Genomic DNA, 22,319 nt, shown 5'->3' on the forward strand with positions numbered 1-22,319 from the left:
AATTGGATTGCTGGCGAGCGTTTTACGCCATTCATATTCGTAAACTTTATAGGTTTTTTTTTCTTCTTTATTGTGATTTTGATCACCTTACACAAGGCGGGCTGTCAGCAGCAGAGTACGCCGCTCTTCAGCTTTGAGTTTTACAATAAGTAATACATATAGGTGGCACAGAGAATACAATCAAAACGGTGGGCAAAAAATGTAGACACTTAAAAAACAAAAAAAAACATGGAGCCGTTCACGATGGACGAGAAACATCACTAACACTAGTTGACACGGCGCACATAACACGGATGATGGCGACGGTACACGTGAACAGTGGTGGCGTGACGGCGAACAAACACTAAACACAAACGAAGGCACACACACGAGACACTGATGGCGATGATCTCTGCCACGCGAATGTCCACGTAGCGTGTGCGAGTCCGGGGACCTGCCAAGAGAGGAGGAGGGGGAGGGGGGGGAGAGGGAGAGGGGACAGCAGAGATGCCATGGGCAGAGGAGATAAAAGGAGGAAGGGGGAGGGGAAGCCCGGGGAAAGAGGGATGGAGGAAGAGGGATGGGGGGAAAAGGAGAGAGAAGGGAGGGAGGGTGCCTAAAGGAAAGGACACCGGAAGTGAGGCGGGGGGGGGGGGCAGGATCAAAGTTGATAGGAGGGGTAGATGGAGGGGAGGAGGACATCATCAGGGAGCGGAAGCCACCTTGGGATAGTCTAAGGAGGGTGGAGAGATGGAGACCGGGTGGGACATGGGAATACAGGCGCGGTAGCGGGCAGGGTTGGGAGAGGATGGACGACACAAGCGAGTGAGGAGGATCGAGTTTACAGGAGGTGTAGATCCATATCCTTTCAAGGAAAAGGAGGAGGTGGGGGAACGGAATGAGATCGTACAGGATCCGCGTGGGGGAGGGGAGACAGATGCGGTAGGCGAGGCGGAGAGCGTGGCATTCAAGGATTTGAAGGGATTTATAAAAGGAAGGGGGGGCGGAGATCCAGGCCGGATGGGCATAACAAAGGATAGGGCGGATGAGGGATTTATAGGTGTGGAGGATGGTGGAGTGGTCCAGACCCCACGCACGTCCGGAAAGGAGCTTGAGGAGACGGAGGCGGGAGCGTGCCTTGGCTTGGATTGTCCGGAGATGGGGAGTCCAGGAGAGGCGACGGTCGAGGGTGACGCCAAGGTACTTAAGGGTGGGAGTGAGGGCGATTGGATGGCCATTGATGGTGAGATAGAAATCAAGGAGGCGGAAGGAAGGGGTGGTTTTGCCTACAATGATCGCCTGGGTTTTGGAGGGATTGACCTTGAGCAATCACTGGTTGCACCAAGCGGTGAACCAGTCAAGATGGGATTGGAGAAGGTGTTGGGAGCGCTGCAGGGTGGGGGCAATGGCAAGGAAGGCGGTGTCATCGGCAAACTGGAGAAGGTGGACGGGGGGTGACGGCGGCGGCATGTCCGCCGTATACAAAAGGTACAGAAGGGGGGAGAGGACGGAGCCTTAGCGCACACCGGCGGAGGGGAAAAAGATGTAGGAATCCGTGTTATGGATGGTGACGTAGGAAGGACGGTGGGAGAGAAAGGAACCGATCAGACGTAGTTAAGGGGAAGGGCGAAGGTTTGGAGCTTGATGAGGAGACCGGAATGCCATACGCGGTCCTAAGCGCGTTCGAGGTCCAGGGAGAGGAAGATTGCGGAGCGACGGGAATTAAGCTGCTCGGAAAGGAGATGAGTGAGGTGAAGGAGAAGGTCGTCGGAAGAGAAGGACGGTCGAAAGCCACACTGGGTAACGGGAAGGAGGCGGTGCTGGCGGAGATGCTGGTGGATGCGTCGGGTGAGGATAGTTTCCAGGACCTTGGTGAAGACCGAGGTAAGGCTGATGGGACGGTAGGAGGAGACGGCAGACGGCGGTTTGCCAGGTTTAAGGAACATCAGGATACGGGAGGTAAAATTTATACGCATACGAAGTATTAGATATCAGAGTTCTGTCTTCATCTCATTTACGAGCACTTAAGTGAATGCGAGAGCTTATTAACAGATAACACATGTATTATCCTCTATTATGTTATAAATAAATATTCCCCTCCTATCCTACTGCCCATTACAATCATAGCACTATTTAGTAAGCTCTTTATACACTGAAGCGCCAGAGAAACTGGTATAGGCATGAGTATTCAAATGGTTCAGATGGCTCTCTAAGCACTATGAGTCTTAACGTCTGAGGTCATCAGTCCCCTAGACTTAGAACTACTTAAACCTAAGTAACCTAAGGACGAGGCAAGATTCGAACCTGCGACCGCAGTAGCAGCACGGTTCCGGACTGAAGCATCTAGAACCGCTCGGCCACAGCATACGTATTCAAATACAGAGATATGCAAACAGGCAGAATACGGCGCTGCGGTCGGGAACTCCTGTACAAGACAAATGTCTCGCGCAATTGTTCGATGGTTACCGCCGCTACAATGGCACGTTATCAAGATTTAAATGAATTTGAACGTGGTGTCTAGATTTAAATGAGTTCGAACGTGGTGTTATGGACGGCGCACGAACGAGGAAGCGGTGAAGTGGGGACTTCACCGTACGACCATTATACGAGTGTACTGTGAATATCAGAACACCAAATTTCCGACATCGCTGCGGCCAATGCGACATCCCGCACGGCCAGAATAGCTACAGAGTGACTCCACGAATATTCTTCTGAGTTTAAACACTTCCGCTGGCGACCAAACTCCCCAGACAATCTGAGATGCCTTGTAACGTGCTGTTCAGAAAGAAGAGATCTCCACCCCCCCCCCCCCCCACCCCACCCCCCCGCCGTAATCTTACGGATTTATCGACAGCCCTGCAGGATTCACGGTGTCAGGTCAGTTCCCAGTTCCCTCCAGCACTACTTTAGACATTAGTCGAGTCCATGTCACGTCGTGTTGCGGGTCTTCTGCGTGCTCGTGGGGGCGCTGCACGATATTAGGTACGTGTACCAGTTTCTTTGGCTCTTCGGTATATCTTAACCTACTTAACCTATTGGTTTATGACAGATTACTTGTTGAGCCATTGTCTCTTCTTCGCCCATTGTCTTGACTCCAATCAACCTCGGATTCTGTAAAGATTAGAACTCTCAAGTAGGAAACAGCTTCAAATTTCTGACTGCCTTACAGACGAAATAATGTGTTAAATATCTTACGTTAAGTATGCAAGCGAGAAAAAATGTAGAACAGCTTTGGAATTATGTTTAAAGTCTGTTGAAAGTCGCTCAGTTCTCTCGTCATCATTCAGTGCATGAGTCTTTTCTGGATAATTTGCGGCCGACCGCTGCGGCCGAGCGGTTCTAGGCGCTTCATTCCAGAACCACGCGGCTGCTACGGTCGCAGGTTCGAATCCTGCCTCGGGCACGTGTGTGTGTGTGTGTGTGTGTGTGTGTGTGTGTGTGTGTGTGTGTGTGTGTGTGTGTGTGTGTGATGTCCTTAGGTTAGTTAGGTTTACGTAGTTCTAAGTCTAGGGGACTGATGATCTAAGATGTTAAGTCCCATAGTGCTTAAAGCCATTTGAACCATCTGATAATTTGCGCTCCGATGTAATCAAAGGCTACTTTTGCATACATCCCCATGTTTATGACGTCACGCCTCCTTAACTATGTGTCGTAAAATCATATATTTTTGCAGTTACATTCAATAGTATACGTGGCTACTGCCTGCAAAATATGCTGCGAATAGAATTCCTGAGGTAATAAATTAAAACGTCAGCCATGATGCGGCAATTTTACTGCGTGAACACTAATAATGTAGTAAGCGATAAACGTTTTTCCTTTCATCTTTTGTGAGGGATGTCGGCGACAAAAGGTTTCATAATGGTTTTAAACTATATTTAAAGTTTGCTGGCAGTCTCTAAGTGCACTCATTCTCAAATACTCGATGAACACAGGGTGAGTAATTAGCGTGTGGGAGAACTACACTGTGTCAACGCGTACACAAATTCTATCTGTAATACTGGTGTTACTGTGTTATACCTTTAACGTTAGATTCTACCTCCTAATGAGTAGATTACAACAACTGTTTCTTTTTAAAATTCGGTCGGCGTTGATATGTCCGCCGGATGCTGTTAGATAGGCAACCTGCAAGTGGGACTTGAAACGAACCGTGAACTGGATTAGCCGTTTGGACATACAGGTGTTTCCATTATATCAATCCAACAGTGAAAGATACAAATATTTTCCAATCGGTCAAGGGCGAAAATGTGATTTTGTGCTGTTCACAGAGACAAGGTGCCAAGTGTTTCGGACATGACTTTTGGGTAAAACGGTGCATTACATGCCTGAAGAAAACTTGAAATGACAGCCAAAAAGTATGTAATACTGTATAGGTTGCAAATTTAGTAAAATGTTTCTACTAATATTTTTATTCTTTTACGATACAAATCATAAACTAGGCGTTTTCGATAATCTACGATGGATGAGAAAAGTATCCATAAAAAAATGTAAAGCAAATAATTTTTTAATAACCTTATATTATGCGTACTTACCTGTTGTTTGTACGTGTCAAAGCATATAAAAATATCGAAGTGCATAAATAAACTGTCAAAACTTTACTGACCAATAGCATTCGTTTTGTATAAGGAGCACACACTGCTATAGCAGGGAGAAGAAGGGAAGCAGCTGAAAAATGCTCCTTTCGGAGAACAAAAAAGGCGAATATGCTCTGGCAGAAAAGTGCGGAGCGAGCTGCCTCAAGCTTCAATCCGCCTGGCTCACCAGAACTTCTGGCAAGCGAACATTATCGTGCTTTTTTTTTTTCTTTGCGTAAAGAGAGAAGCTGAGACACAATGACAGTGGAAGAGAAAGGAGACAGTGCGAGTGGGAGAGAAAGAGAGTGGAGACAGTGATGATGGAGAGACAAAATGGCAGTGAAAGAGAAAAAAATAGTGTTGAAGAAAAAAAACAGTGTATAAAGAATCTTCCTCCTCTAACATTACCCTTTTTATATAGAGATAACCGATATCGTGTATACTATCGATTCTCGCGTAGATTACAATTTTCTCAGCTGTGTCACTAAAAGATTTCATATGATATTGTATACGATGTATTATATTTCAGGCTAAAATGTATAAAAAGAAATTAATGTGTTACAGTCGATATATACTAACAGTTATAATTACTTTAAAAAACTGAAATTATGAAATTTCTGGTGTACTTAAAATTCATATTATTAATTGCGCAATGAAACGCTGATTATTAGATTTGTTGCTGGATTTATTTATGAAATAATGATGTAATTTGGTAAAGATTCTTCTCCTGTCGATAACTCTTTTGCATTGTAAACTCTTTGGAAATTGAGTATCGCAGAATGTCAGTAGTAGTGGGCGTGCCTCAGATGGAAGTAGACGTTTTTATAAGTTTGTCACCAAGAATGCAATTATTGGTTTATTTGAATGTGGAAATTATAAAGTCGGTGTGGTTCATAAGAAAGGGATAAAATAAAAAGATATTTATAGCAACAGGCAACTCTTCATAGTTATTTCGTCTTCAAGAACCCACAACCTTAAATCAAAAGCAGCAAGAATGTACGTCTAGACACAACAAGATTTTGAGCCAGCAACGACAACAACAACGAGATAATCAAGATAAGTAAAGACTGTAATAATGTGAACAGTGGTAACGGGATGGTTATGTTTGACGGTCAACAACGCAGGTAAGGCACGTATCGCGCTGGACTGTGCGGGTTCAGTACGGACTAGGCATCACAGCAGGTTGTTTAGGAGTAACGTACACTTAGTATTTGCATTCAGAGGCCGAGGTCTACGTGCAATGAAAGACAGAGATCTAAAGAGGGCAGATTGTGGGCTCCCGATTAGCTGGTGCATCAGTAACAAAGACAGCCCACTTATTGAATGTTTCAAGAGCAGCTGTTTCAACAGTCATGACAGCCTACACAAAACATGGAAAGACGTCATCGTGTAAACGTAATAGTGGGAGCATATCGAAACTAAATGACAGAGATCGTCATACGCTAACACGAATTGTGTCGAAACAACACAAAACTACGGCGGCTAAAGTGACTGCAGACCTCAATAGCCATCTTCCAGACCCCTTATCTATCAACACTGTCCGCCGAGGACTCTGTAAAGTGAATATTCGTGGACGACAACCAACCCAAAGAAGCGTAAAACAAGGTGTCAGGAGCATAAGTCCTGGACGGCTGATCAGTGGAAACACGTCATTTGGTCCGACGATTCAACGTTTTCGTTATTTCCAACATCGGGCCGGATTTAGTCTGGAGAAAGCCAAAAGAAGCCTAATTACTTGATTCCAACGGTTAAGCATGAAGGTGGAAGTGTGATGTTGCGGTCAGCCGTATCATGGTATCTTCTAGTCCCACTATTACTCTCAAAGGTCTTGTCACAGCCAACGATTACGTGAACATTTAGGTGATCAAGTGCACCCTATGATTCAAATTTCGCTCTCCAACAATGGTGCCATATTTCAGGACGATAACGCACCCATTCACACATCCAGGACAGTACAATCGTGGTATGAGGAGCATGCAACTGAACTTCAGCGCCTTGCCTGGTCAGGAACGTCTCAGGACTTTAACATTATCGAACCCTTGTGGGCGGTATTTGAGCGCAGACTCCGGAGCAGATTTCCGCCTCACTCGTTACTACAGGAGTTAGAAAAGGATCTGATCGACGAGTGGAATAACATTTAACTGGAGACTATACAATCGCTATATGCCAGCATTCCAAGAAGAATCGGAGCTGTATTGCGGGCAAATGGGGGTCCATTAATAAACCATTCTCAAATACGTTCAGGCTTTCACATTATTTTGCCTATCCCCTGTATGATGCTCAGTGAGAGTGCCAGTAAAGAAGAAAGAGATATAAGAGAGATAGAAGCAGTGGAAGGAAAAGAGAGTGGAAACAGTGGAAATGAGAAAGAGAGATTGGACACAGTCAATTAACTTGGATGGTCTGGACCCTCCATACCGGCGAACTTAAACACGAAGGCATGGGAGAGGGCGCTTTTTCGACGAAATTTTTAAACCTGTGGAAGAAGGGATAAATGAGTTGGACCCCCAGTTGCCGAGGTATGCTGGAGACGGTGACAATGGGAAAGAATGACAAAAGGAGACGGTGGCAGGGGGATATACTGTAAATCAATATGAGAAAAAGGAGACAGTGGGAGAGGGACATATACAGTGCGAGAGAGATGCTCAGTATGAAGGCTTAAGTACAGAGAAAGACTGAAAACACATTTCGAACGCTTTGTGTTAAAATATCGCCAATATGTTCACGTGCCAAAATTTTTGTTGAGGAAGGCGGTATGAGGATTCGGGCGCCTGGTTCCCCACTTTTCTGTCACAGTCTTTTAAGGAGCCACATCTCGCATTTTTTGTGCTCCAACAGCAGCATTTTTTCCAGTTTTTATTCATACAGGACGTATATCATTGTTCTCTTACAAAAGTGTTGTGTATTTGATCTGAGTACATTCCTTAAGGATTTCATTTCAACGAAGTATATTCTTCTTTCATTATTTTCAGTTGATGTCGACGATTCACTTCTCTCTCTGCTCCTACATCTCTACTCCGCAATCTAACTCTTGCTGTGTGGCGGAGGGTACTTTGTGTCAGTTCTTCCGTTGTTCGCTCCACTCGCACATTGTTCGCGGGGAGAACTGGTGCTGGTAAGCTTCCGTGTGAGCTCCAGTTTTTCTAATCTTGCCTTTATGGTCTCTTCGCGAGATGTAGACATAGGAAGGAGCCTATCCCTGATTGTAAAACCCTATTTCTCATCAAATGAGTTTGACAGATGCGCGGTTTGTTGCAAATGACAGATTAATTCGTACAATTTTTTTACATACGCTTCCACATGACCTCCGTTTCTTGAGCGTAGAACGCCTGGGCGATACTCAAATTCTTTCCATGTCTTCACCAATATTTCTTCTGTCACCACCACTAGCATTCGTGCCAAAAGAGTTTGCACATCACGAATTGGCGAATTGAACACTTTATCCTTAACCCTACCCCACAAGAAAGTCACGAAGGTTTATGTCTGGCCATGATTTGGGACTCCTTCTACCGACCCATCCTTCCGAAAAGGTTTCATCCGAGAACTGATGAACCAGTATTCACCACTGTGGTGTCGCACCGTCTGATCGAGACACTGCCAATGATATAAATTAATGTAACTGAGATGCAACATGCCCAGGTAAACTGTTGCCGTAATAGCAGTCTCAGTGGATAACAACAGTCCAATAGTAGCGTTTTGCATTACGCCAAATCACACATTCACTTTCATGCTGCGCCTTACCTGCTGTACCACGATATGTAATTTCTCTGACTCCCAGATCCGGACGTTATGCTCGTTTACTTTCAAGGAGATGTGAAAAGTCGCTTAATAAGAAAAACAAACTTTATTAGAGTAGTAGTAGCCACTGTCTGCATCGGTTCGTTCCGACAAGCTCCTAGCAAAGTCAACAGGCGTGGGCCTATTGTATGGTTGCAAAGCTCGTAGGAGTTGAAGTTTCATATGCATGGAAACGCAGCCGTTCGAGTAAAACCCTCGTCACAGTGATCTGAGGAATGACCGTTTCTCCGGAAACACGATGTGCTGCTTTCCGCAGACTGCGTTGAAATGCTATGTTCCTCGTATCTACATTGTCGTCGCTCGCTCCATGTCTACCGCTTCTTGTCTTGTCACCACCCCTGCCACTGTCTTTCAACTTCTCATGCTCCTCCCGTCTCCCGGCTCTCGGTCGTTGGTGCTTCGGAACTTCGCGCCCTCTCCTGCATAGACACCATTGTGGCAGCGGCACGCCTAAATTACACGAGGCTTCGGAATGTTATTATTGCTGCAGCAATTACTTTAAAACCTTTCTGCTTCAAATTTTTCCTCGGTGTTCTGAGTACAAAAGGAGTATTTAGGCAATAATTATTCGCTGTTTTACAACAAAATTTCGAACGGAATTGATTGATTGCACATTCTACTGTCAAAGTTTCCGTTTACGTTATAATATCACCTTGTATGTTCTCAGCAGAATGCAGTTTGTCTGAAAACTGCAGATTTTATTTTTGAATTTTCCGTCATCAGTGCAACTGTAGAAGGTGATCTGAAAACACACTTAACCGAACAGTTAATCTGATTCGCTGTAGTTATATCCTAACGTACAAACTTCAATGGAGTCGGTTATCGAAATATTATCGTGCTTGTGTCTGAAGATTAGTATAACAATCGAAACGCATGGTGTGAAATTATCTTTTACAGCATATTGTGTTTTGTGTTTTCAGGTCAAAAATGAAAGCTGTAACTCGATCCATGCCCTATACATTTCACTGAAATCAGTTGCGAAAAATTACCGTGTTTGATTTAAGATAGTCTAAATGGTCGAAATGCATAGTGTGAGATAATTATGCACAGTATGCTTTCGGTGTTGTCAGGTGTAGAAACCACAGGCCCACAAATGTTTAATTACGGAGTTACGGTTAACAAAAGATTTTGTCTGAAATTTAGCAAATTCGCTAATATGAAGCCATCGCAAAACTATACGAGGTTAAGTAAAGCACGTATTATGAAATTGTATGTACACTATACAACTTCCTTAACACTGAGATTTGTTTTTTCCTGTTGAACGTGAAGTCATGTGTGCTATGGTATTAATAAAAGCAGATTGTCTGACATATTCATACAGTTTCAGTTAACGTTATTACCATCATTTTTCCAAAATAAAATTCTCTAAAACTTCTGTTGAAAACTTTTTGCAGTTGTCTGGAATTAAAAAAAAATTGGGCCAAGTAGATAACAAATTAAAAATTTTACGAAATTACGTCTTTGCTTCTCTGAATGTTCTTGAAAACTACTGCAGATACATATCTGGGGCATGTTTTATTAGATTCTCCAGACCAATAAGAACAAAATAATTGGAAATCGTGCTTTCCTTTAGCCTCGTACAGTTTTGCGATGGTTTCATATTAGCGAAGTTGCTAAATTTCAAGCAATGTCTTTTATTAGCTGTAACTCCGTAAATAAATAAATTTGCAGATCCATGTTTATATGAACTTTTTTTGTTTAGTATTACTTGTAGCATAACATATTAAAATATATGCATATCTCCGTGAATCACCATGTATGTTAAAAACTACGACTGTAATATTGACACTCAAAGATATACCGGCTGCGGCTGGCAGCAGCGATGCTAAAAAGAGACTTGTATCTCTGGCTTTGTTCGCCGACTTCGAGGTAATTACTAACTTTTTTAGGTTTTGTGTTGGCTTCCTATCGGGAGTAGAGACAGGTAAATATTGTTGTATGAAAGGGACAGTCCACCATTGAAATGAGAATTGTGACTTTAATATTTGGTGTCTATATAGAAAAGCTGGAAGCATTAAAAACCACTGTAATTCGAAAGAACTCATCTTAATGAATAAACGGCGAATATAACTATCGTCAACGACAACAAAACAGAAAAAGTTAATTCATTCTTTTAAAAACCCTACACTTCACATTTGACATTATACAATTATGTTTAAGTTTTACCAGCAAGATTTACATCCTGTGGCGAAAATAATTTCAAGAGCATGCATCAAATTTGTAATAACACGGGTCAAAACCAGCGACGAGCGACATTGCCGTCTTTTTTCAAAAGTAAGATTCAATAGCCTGGGAGTGGATTTATTCTCGCTACCACAATTAAGGATCTGCTGCCACTTTCATTCCCCTCCCGTTTTTCTTTAAGATGGTGCATAACCATCAATACTAAATCGTCGATCGCCGCAGCTGTGGAGTCCCGGGATCGACGTCGCCGAGATTCAGAAGAAGAATTCTTCCTCCAGCGAATCTCTATTGTTGGAGATACAAAAATAATAATTATTATTATTATTTTCAGGGAATCTTCAAGATTTTTGTTAGGAAAAGTCCTGCAATTAACTTCACAAACATTAATAATATTCTTGTTTTTTTTTCATTTTTTTATCTGCACAGTCGCCCAGTACGTACACATTCATTCAAGACACAATTAATAAACTATTGAAATTAACTTGGGGAAGGGATATTATAAAAGATATTGCGGGAAACGTACAAGATGTCTTACAACAGGTAGCTTAGTGAGCGGAAACGTCATAACAAGGCCACGTGTTCAACCGTGAGAGTTTTAGAAGGAACCTCAAAGTCAAATAAACTACGTAATACGTTTCTTCAGAATACACGAGTGGATTTGTACAAAAATAAAATTTCTGGTCGTAGAGTATACTAGTACCATTTGCGAGCAATCCAAAAAAATTGTCATCATCACTATTACTGCATTATAACGTCTGTATCCTTCATTGAAAGGCGATGACAACAACAGCAAAGCAGAGGTATTTCCTTTTTTTCACCTGAAATCCATTATTAAGGACTTCCCATAAAATCTGTATTATTAAACCAGTATCTCGGAACACGGCACCAGCCGACCGCGGTGGCCAAGCGGTTCTAGGCGCTTCAGTCCGGAACCGCGCGACTGCTACGGTCGCAGGTTCGCGTCCTGCCTCGGGCAAGGATGTGTGTGATGTCCTTAGGTTAGTTGAGGTTAAGTAGTTCTAAGTGTAGGGGACTGATGACCTCAGAAGTTAAGTGCCATAGTGCTCAGAGCCATTTCAACCATTTTACACGGCACCAACCCATTTTGATAGAGGCTGCCCATGTAACGGCTTCGAGTTGCAACAAGAATTAGTTTTTCAGTATTTCACGTAATTATTGACCGAATTTGAAAATTCAAAATGCTGTCATAACCTACTCATTAGGTGTTATCTTATGTTGAAAGTATTACAATCAGAAGTGTGTCTCTCTGCATCGTAAGTGACGGTGCGCATTTGCCCGGACTTTATTCATCCAGTATTATCAGAATGAGACACTCAGTGACTTGTAACAAACTTTACACAAACTGTAATTTCAAACCATTTCGAAACTTTTTCTCGATGACACCCGCCCACAGCATGTTGAAAGGAAAAAAACTTTATCGTTTAGTACATTTCCGTTCTTCAAGTGGTAAAACTGCCGTAACAAGCATCACGTTTTAGTTTATTACTTATTTACTATTGAGTCTATTCGCAATTCAGTTGCAAACAGTATCCACACGTATCACTGAACTTAGCTGCACAGTTATATCATTATACGAGACATAGTTCAGGAGATATAAAGTTACACATTTTTAGATGCGCGAAAAATAGCGTTTGCTTGAGATGACGCGAAAATTACCCAGTTTATACCCGAATTGATCTAGTGAACGATGAAGGAAGCATGTAACAAACTTTAGGCATAACTTCAAACCTTTCCTAAACTTTTCCTCGCTTACATGGATACAGCAAATATTTAATAAATTGACTCATTTTTAATCAGTCGACTGAAGCTGTGTAATACACCAATCGTGGTTTAGCGGTGAGAACTAATCGACATAACAAGTAAAGCGAAAGTGTGAAACAAAAACGGTTTTATTTTGTAACCATACCAGTTCATTAAATCATAAATTGTGCAATAAAATTTTATTCAATTAAATAACAAAGCCTAAATGTTGCGTTATTGTCTTGTGACACCAAAGTTGCCTTAGGAAGGTTAGTGACCAGAGAATTTTCCCGTTGTAGGGCTCACACCACAGGTTCGGCCTTAATGATGCACAGCGGTGGCGAGGGTGTGGCGAGATGGGCCACTGCCAAGGGCGCAGGCGTAGATGGGGCGAAAAAAGAGGGCGGTTTAAGAATTAACCGGCAGAGGTGCGTGAGTCATCCTGCCGCACGTGCTCCTGTCTTCCGCCTACGAAAAGAAGCCTTTCCCTCCCCCCCTCCCCCCCCCCCCCTCCTCTATAAACGCACGCCGTCGTGAAAATACCATTTCGCCCAAGTAGCGTCATAAAATATCGACTACTAACCAGCGGATTAAAATGCCTAATGCGGCTTATGTGGAAACAGCTCAGTTGATTAACACAACTGCCGCCTACACAGCACCCTCATGCCCAGCTACGTATTCCTTTCTGCTACTTCATCACGGTACCGCGGGATCTCTAAGGCCGCCGAGCGGCCGCTGAAGCAATTATCCTATTTTAACGAAGACTCCAGATTTTTGCCAGTTTCTTAAGACGCGGGACTGGAGCGAGAAGCGACGGTGGAGGAAGCAAGCAAAAAGGGGGAAGACGATATCTGATTTGGCAAATACAGCAGACATTTTGATACAGTTCAGCTAGTTTACAAAATATCTCTTTTTTTAATTTCCAGGTGAAAGAAGTGCGGCAGAAGACGAACAACCAGTCTGGCGATATTTATGACTATCTCAGTGACTACAGCATCTTTCGAACGCAGTTTCAGTAAATTGAAAGTGATGATAACCGATTAACGTCGACTGTACGTGAAAGCCGAGTATCAAATCTAGGTACTTACTCGATGCGAAACAGCTGTAAATTTGACTTGACTGACACAGTGAATAAGTCCACTGCGCTCAAAGCGAGGCCATAGAAAGGAGAACGATAGCACAGACAGAACTGGTGGGGAGAGATATTTTCAACAAAAATGTTCAAATGTGTGTGAAATCTTATGGGACTTAACTGCTAAGATCATCAGTCCCTAAGCTTACACACTACTCAACCTAAATTATCCTAAGGACAAACACATACACCCATGCCCGAGGGAGGACTCGAACCTCCTCCGGGACCAGCCGCACAGAGATACTTTCTCAACTCTTAACTACACGCCTTTTACTTTCATTTCTAATTAATAATTTATGGTATTAATAATTAGCCCCATATTTAGCAATTATATACAACCGCTCGCTCACAGAAAGATCCTCGACGCGCATGTCGCCGAAGTGGCGTCAACTCGAAAGACCTGCACCAGGCGAACGGTCTACCCGATGGGAGGCCCTAGCCACACAACATTTCATTTATTTCACAGAAATATCCGTTCCTAAAGACTGGAAATTTGGTCAAGTCCCACCAATACCCGAAAAGAGAAGTAGGAGTAATCCGTTGAATTACAGGCCCATATCATTATCGTCGATTTGCAGTAGGGTTCTGGAACATATACTGTATTTGAACATTATGAAGTATCTCGAAGAAAACGATTTATTGACACGAAGTCAGCACGGATTCAGAAAATATCGTTCTTGCGAAACACAACTAGCTCTTTACACTCATGAAGTAATGAGTGCTATCGACTGGGGATGTCAAATTGATTCCTTATTTTTAGATTTCCAGAAGGCTTTCGACACAGTTCCTCACAAGCGTCTTCTAACCAAACTGCCTGCCTACGTAATATCGCCTCAGTTGTGCGACCGGATTCGTAATTTCCTCTCAGAAAGGTCACAGTTCGTAGTAATAGACGGAAAGTCATAGAATAAAACAGAAATAATATCCGGCGTTCTGCAAGGAAGTGTTATAGGCCCTCTATTGTTCCCAATCTATATTAACGACATAGGAGACAATCTCAGTAGCCGTAGATTGTTTGCAGATGATGCTGTCATTTACGTTATTCTAAAGTAATCAGATGAGCAAACCAAATTGCGAAATTATTTAGGTAAGATATCTGTGTGCTGCGAAAAGTGGCAATTGACTCATTCACATAAGTACTAAAAGAAAACCGCTACATATCGATTACCCGATAAGTCACACAAATCTGAAGGCTGTAAATTCAACTAAATACTTAGGGATTACACTTACAAATACCCTAAACTGGAAAGATCACATAATGTTGCGGGTAGAGGCAACCAAAGACTGCGATTCATTGGCAGAACACTTAAATGGTGCAACAGATCTACTAAAGAGACTGCTTACACCACGCTTGTCCTCCCTATTCTGGAGTATTGCTGTGCGGTGTGGGATCCACATCAGGTGGGACTGACGGATGACATCGGAAAAGTACAAAGAAGGGCAGCTCTTTTTGTATTATCGCGAAGTAGGGGAGATAGTGCCACAGACATGATACGTGAATTGGAGTGGCAATCATTAAAACATGGCCGTTTTTCGTTGCGACGGGATCTTCTCATGAAATTTAAATCACCAGTTTTCTCCTCCAATTGTGAAAACATTCTGTCGGCACCCACCTACATAGGGAGAAATGATCGTCACGAAAAAATAAGAGAAATCAGGGCTCGCACAGAAAATTTTAAGTGCTCGTTTTTCCTGCGCGTCTTTCGAGAGTGGAACGGTAGAGAGACAGCTTGAAGGTGGTTCATTGAACCCTCTGCCAGACACTTTATTGTGAATAGCAGAGTAATCACGTAGATGTAGATGAACTTATTGTGAGCCCTTTAACTATGCTATCTATTAGCAGTAACTCTTGCTCACATAATGGAAGTCCGGGTATAAAAAGTTTCAAACGACTGATTACTTTACAAATGAGTTCTTGTGTTAAAGACATTGATGGAAAAAGATCGCAATATCAAGAAGGAGTTGTGCGACATAACCGAAAGCTGGTAGGCGTGTTTTCACATATTCAAATATCGAGCATACGAGTGGGTCGAGTAGCGCCACTACGAGGATACAAATCAGGTTTGCCTTAAATACGCGCTGTAAAGGCCGTGAGGATTAGTTACCTTTGATATTGGATGTGCTACACTGATGTTACTCAATAATGCCTTTAAGGCGACGAATGTGCCAGTATCAACACCACACTGAGTTTGAACGAGGTCATGTAATAGAGCTACGGGAAACTGGATGTCCCTTCTGCGATACTGCACAAAGACTCGACAGGAATGTAGGCACTGTACATGATTGCTGGCCGCGGTGGTAATGTACGGACGCAAGAAGACCGGACGGCCACGTGGCACTACCGAAAGGGAAGACCATCGTGTTCGACGTGTAGCTCTGGCGCATCGTACTGTATTTGCAGCAGCAATTTGAGCAGCAGTTGGCACCTCAATGAGACAACTAACTGTTACACAAAGCTAGTGATGGCCGCGTGTTGTCTAGCAGGAGGCCCGGTGAGCGCCTGTAAACAACCTCTGTGCATGCTTGACGCCTCGAGTATGCGATTTCGTGTGACAGCAGGAGCACTCGTGGTTACCCCATGCAGCCTTACTACAAATTTCTACATCAATCTGGTGATACGGCCACTTTTGCTGTCGTTCATTAACAGCATTCCAAGGGTTGTTTTCCAACAGGATAACAGTCGCCCACATATCGCTGTTCTAACCCAACATAGTGTATAGAGTGTCGACATGTTGCCTTGGCCTGGTCGATCACCATACCTATCTCCAATCGACCACATATTGAACGTGTCCAGCGTTGTCCACAAAGAACATTAACCGTCCATTTATTGACCAACCATGTGGAGCAGGCATGGAATCCTGTCACACAAACTGAGCCGGCCGTTGTGGGCGAGCGGCTTTAGGCGCTTCAGCGTGGAACCGCGCTGTTGCTACGGTCGCAGGTTCGAATCCTGCCTCGGACGTGGATGTGCGTGCTGTCCTTAGGTCAGTTAGGTTCAAGTAGTTCTACGTTTAGGGGACTGATGACCTCAGATGTTAAGTCCCGTAGTGCTCAGAGCCAATACATTACCAGTACCCACAAACTGACAAGACTGAGCTGTAAAATATAATGCATGCATTTTTGCATGCTTGCATTCTACATTCGGGCAGTTACACTGGTTGTTAATGTTGTGGCGTAACAAGACAGCTACGCCACACTGAAGTAGCCGAAAGGCACGCGTTATTTCAATGGCTAGATAGAGGTCTGAAACAGGATACTTATTAATGTTATAAAGAAAAGTATGTAGCTACTAGAACACTTAACTTTTTATATAGTCCTTTGGTATACAGCATTCTTGGTGATACAAGTGAGACTCTATCTTGAGGTACATGCAATGTTACAAATGGCGCCTTGCTAGGTCGTAGCCATGGACTTAGCTGAAAGCTATTCTAACTCTCTGCTCGGCTAATGAGCAATGCATGCTAACTATCTGCTCGGCTAATGAGCGATGCTTCGTCCGTGTAGTCGCTAGCAATGTCGTCCGTACAACTGGGGCGAGTGCTCGTCCGTATCTCGAGACCTGCCTTGTGGTGGCGCTCGGTCTGCGATCACACAGTGGCGTCACGCGGGTCCGACATGTACTAAATGGACCGCGGCCGATTTAAGCTACCACCTAGCAAGTGTGGTGTCTGGCGGTGACACCATAGTTAATGTGCCAGAATTTCAGATTTGTGTGATGTTGATGTGTTACCTAAACAAATGTAGTCCCGCAATATGGTTATTGTACATTAATTATTGTTTGGTGATGCGATTTTTTTTGGGTCAGTGTACTTGATATTAAGTATGTGAAACCTTTAGGTTTGTATCCGCAAAACGCTAGCTACGATGGTTTCATTAGTTTCGAATTGTTCACTCATAGACTAATGGAAAAGTCAAATAAGTGTAGTCTGGATAATTCGCTGTCGATTGTGAGTGAAGCTAGTTTTTCTTTATGACGTTTTAACTCCTGAAGTATGTGTGGTATGACGATGTAATTTTGCAGATACTTTGAGTGAAATATGGAGATAGACTCTATAAAACATGTTGGGGATAGGTTTAGTGGTAAAGAAGGAATAAACTGAAAAAAAAATTGGTTCAAATGGCTCTGAGTACTATGGGACTTAACTTCTGAGGTCATCAGTCCCCTAGAACTTAGAACTACTTAAACCTAGCCAACCTAAGGACATCACACACACCCATGCCCGAGGCAGGATTCGAACCTGCGACCGTAGCGGTCGCGCGGTTCCAGACTGTAGTGCCTAGAACCGCTCGGCCACTCCGGCCGGCGGAATAAACTGAGACGTCGTGCCTAATGGAGAAACTATTACTGCACGAACAGCAAAAATGTAGTAAGTGATTAACCGTTCCCTTTTACATTGAACATAGTGCGTAGTGGCGCGATCACTCTGTTGTAGAAATAATTCAAAAGAGTGTGACGCCGATCGTTTTTAGTCGAGCAGCGGTCATGTACCAAACAGTTTTATCTTGTGAATTCGGTTTTACACATCTTATGGAAAAGAATGACCATGAGAGCAGTTGTTTTTTATTTTTTGTGACAGTGATTTTATATCAGCTTATCTGCCTCATGCATCGTAATACCTAAATGGTTTATATATGTTAATCTACATTCAGATCCGCTGATGGCACCTTTAGTGTGTTGAAACCGGTATTTAAGCGATCTTGGCTTTTGAATTATTTCTTTTCCCTTTATTATTCTGTGAGAGTGTCAGCGAGAAAAAGTTTCGAAAAGGTTTGAAATTACACGTTAAGTTTGTTTCCTGAAATACTGGATATATTTTGTATAATTTGTACGCTGTGACTTCCGTTGCCTCAACACATATAGACAGACCCCGTTACGGCGTAAAGTCAAGTGCCGGCACGGCAGTCGGGAACGACAGAGATGAGACGGCTGTGACGAGAAGTCAGCCAATCGCACGCTGAGCGACCTCCCATCAGGACGACAACGCGACAACAGCGGCCACTACGTGAAGTGCCGCGACCGACTAGTGACGGCCCAGTTAAATAGCAGCTTCAAGATTAGCGACATCGATAACATCGTCCGCGCTAGTCACTTCGCTTGTCGTCTCTACGTAGCCCAGACTTGGGATTGTCTGTACTAATAAGATTTTGTATATTGCCCTTTGCTTGCGACACATCTGTATAATCGCCAAAGTTAAGCATTGTAATTTTGTTATTGAAATGTTGTTGTTGTTGTGGTCTTCAGTCCTGAGACTGGTTTGATGCAGCTCTCGATGCTACTCTATCCTGTGCAAGCTTCTTCATCTCCCAGTACCTACTGCAACCTACAGCCTTCTGAATGTGCTTAGTGTATTCATCTCTTGGTCTCCCTCTACGATTTTTACCCTCCACGCTGCCCTCCAATACTAAATTGGTGATCCTTTCATGCCTCAGAACATGTCCTACCAACAGATCCCTTCTTCTAGTCAAGTTGTGCCACAAACTTCTCTTCTCCCCAATCCTATTCAATACCTCCTCATTAGTTACGTTATCTAGCCATCTAATCTTCAGCATTCTTCTGTAGAACCACATTTCGAAAGCTTCTATTCTCTTCTTGTCCAAACTATTTATCGTCCATGTTTCACTTCCACACTCCACAAAAATACTTTCAGACACGACTTCCTGACACTTAAATCTATACTCGATATTAACAAATTTCTCTTCCTCTGAAACGCTTTCCTTGTCATTGCCAGTCTACATTTTATATCCTCGCTACTTCGACCATCATCAGTTATTTTGCTCCCCAAATAGCAAAACTCCTTTACTACTTTAAGTGTCTCATTTCCTAATCTAATCCCCTCAGCATCACCCGATTTTATTTGACTACATTCCATTATCCTCGTTTTGCTTTTGTTGATGTTCATCTTATATCCTCCTTTCAAGACATTGTCCATTCCGTTCAACTGCTCTTGCAAGTCCTTTGCTGTCTCTGACAGAATTACAATGTCATCGGCGAACCTCAAAGTTTTTACTTCTTCTCCATGAATTTTAATACCTACTCCGAACTTTTCTTTTGTTTCCTTTACTGCTTGCTCAATGTACAGATTGAATAACATCGGGGAGAGGTTACAACCCTGTCTCACTCCTTTCCCAACCACTGCTTCCCTTTCATGCCCCTCGACTCTTATAACTGCCATCTGGTTTCTGTACAAATTGTAAATAGCCTTTCGCTCCCTGTATTTTACCCCTGCCACCTTCAGAATTTGAAAGAGAGTATTCCAGTTAACGTTGTCAAAAGCTTTCTCTAAGTCTACAAATGCTAGAAACGTAGGTTTGCCTTTTCTTAATCTTTCTTCTAAGATAAGTCGTAAGGTTAGTATTGCCTCACGTGTTCCAACATTTCTACGGAATCCAAACTGATCTTCCCCAAGGTCCACTTCTACCAGTTTTTCCATTCGTCTGTAAAGAATTCGCGTTAGTATTTTGCAGCTGTGACTTATTAAACTGATAGTTCGGTAATTTTCACATCTGTCAACACCTGCTTTCTTTGGGATTGGAATTATTATATTCTTCTTGAAGTCTGAGGCTATTTCGCCTGTCTCATACATCTTGCTCACAAGATGGTAGAGTTTTGTTAGGTCTTCGTCTCCCAAGGCTGTCACTAGTTCTAATGGAATGTTGTCTACTCCCGGGGCTTTGTTTCGGCTCAGGTCTTTCAGTGCTGTTATTGTAATAAAACTCATTAACAGGACTTGTTTGATTGTTTGTGTAGCGAACCGAGTATGTAGGCTTCCTAGACACTGTGCTGTCACCGCCAGACACCACACTTGCTAGGTGGTAGCCTTTAAATCGGCCGCGGTCCGTTAGTATACGTCGCCACTATCAGTGATTGCAGACCGAGCGCCGCCACACGGCTGGTCTAGAGAGACTTCCTAGCACTCGCCCCAGTTGTACAGCCGACTTTGGTAGCGATGCTACACTGACAAATACGCTCTCATTTGCCGAGACGATAGTTAGCTTAGCCTTCAGCTACGTCATTTGCTACGACCTTGCAAGGCGCCATATTCAGTTATTATAATCTGAACAGATAATATTGTGAATCATGTACCGTCAAGAGCGACGTTCATGATTAATGGATTAAAGTTAAGTATCAAACTAATTATGTCCGCTTTCTGAATTCTCATTCCTTGTCATGTTCCAGACCTCACGTCAGTATAGTTCTTCCCTCCTCGCGCCAGCCTGCGTGAGCTAAAACGCGCGCATTTGGGCCTGCTCTCGTAACTCGGTGTTGGCTCTTCTGCCAACGCAACAGACACTACAGATTCTAACGTTAACACCTAATTTATAGTGTTAAACTTTTAACGTAAGATTATATCTCCTAATGAATACATTATGACACAGCGAAAATCAAATTTTTGTCGGCCCTCGAAGAAATTAAATGGGCAGTCTGCAGTTGTGACCGTTATGTCCTTTTAGTAATGTAGATAAATCCTATGTACGGGAACTGCCATAAACAATACTGATTTTGTTCTGCATTCTATTTTTTCTACTTTTCTAGAAAGTCAATAAAATTCGTAATTTATTTAGCACAATTCTGCCTTTAATTTGTTGAGCGCAATATTTTTCGTCGATGTAGCCAATCCCAGTAATATTTTTCGACAGTGTTCGGTATTCTTGTACCCACTTTCAATAGTACGGATCTCAGTTTACTTGGAGAAAAGTGTTGGAGAGGTGTCGGCAGGGGCGCAGGGTGAGGCCGGCGCGGCCCTGCAAATGAGGGCCGTGTAAAAGAGCGGCGGTGGAGGGAGGGCAGGACGCGCCACGTGGGCATTGGCGCTGGCCGAGGCGGCAGGGAGCTGGTGAACGCCGCGTGGCAACGCCGGCCGGCCTGCCCGCTCTCTGCCCGGCCACAACATGGCGCGCCACGCCGCTAGGCGCCAGCGCCGCTGCCAGATTAGATAGCGAGCGGCACGGGGCCGCAGCCGCAGGTGAGCGCGCGCTCTACACGTCACCAGTTCCCACGTCACCCGCGGGCGCAGCTCACTCGCAGACTGTTACGCCGCATACCGGGTGGTCCATTGATCGTGACCGGGCCAAATATCTCACGAACGAAGCGTCAAACGAAAAAACTACAAAGAACGCAACTCGTCTAGCTTGAAGGGGGAAACCAGATGGCGCTATGATTGGCCCTCTAGATGGCGCTGCCATAGGTCAAACGGATATCAACTGCGTTTCTTTAAATAGGGACCCCCATGTTTTATTACATATTCGTGTAGTACGTAAAGAAATATGAATGTTTTAGTTGGACCACTTTTTTCGCTTTGAGATAGATGGCACTCTAATAGTCACTAGCAAATAGCTCATAACTTTAGACGAACAGTCGCTACCAGGTAGGTTTCTTAAATTAAAATACAGAACGTAGGTACATTTGAACATTCTATTTCGGTTGTTCCAATGTGATACACGTACCTTTGTGAACTTGTCATTTCTGAGAACGCATGCTGTTACAGCGTCATTACCTGTAAATACCACATTAATGCAATAAATGCTCAAAATGATGTCCGCCAACAATGCATTTGGCAATACGTGTAACGACATTCCTCTCAATAGCGAGTACTTCGCCTTCTGTAATGTTCGCACATGCTTTTGTGTTAGCAGAAGAACCAACACCGTGTATCTGGAGCTGACGATTTACACCCAAAAATAGAGGAACTCGTTCGCGTGCAGCTGCCGACGGCTGCTCGACGTTGAAAAGGAGACCAACGGACGTCGTGTACGCTTTAACTACAGTCCTTTCATGGAAACATATTTGCATCGTCGTGGACGCTATTAGTACAACACTTTCTCGGAAATTATTATCTATCCCGAATTTTGTTTTTTTTGTGTTAGTAGAAGAGCCAACACCATGTTACGAGTGG

Source organism: Schistocerca serialis, chromosome 6 (genome assembly GCF_023864345.2).
Source record: "Schistocerca serialis cubense isolate TAMUIC-IGC-003099 chromosome 6, iqSchSeri2.2, whole genome shotgun sequence".
NCBI classification, from domain to species: Eukaryota; Metazoa; Arthropoda; class Insecta; order Orthoptera; family Acrididae; genus Schistocerca; species Schistocerca serialis.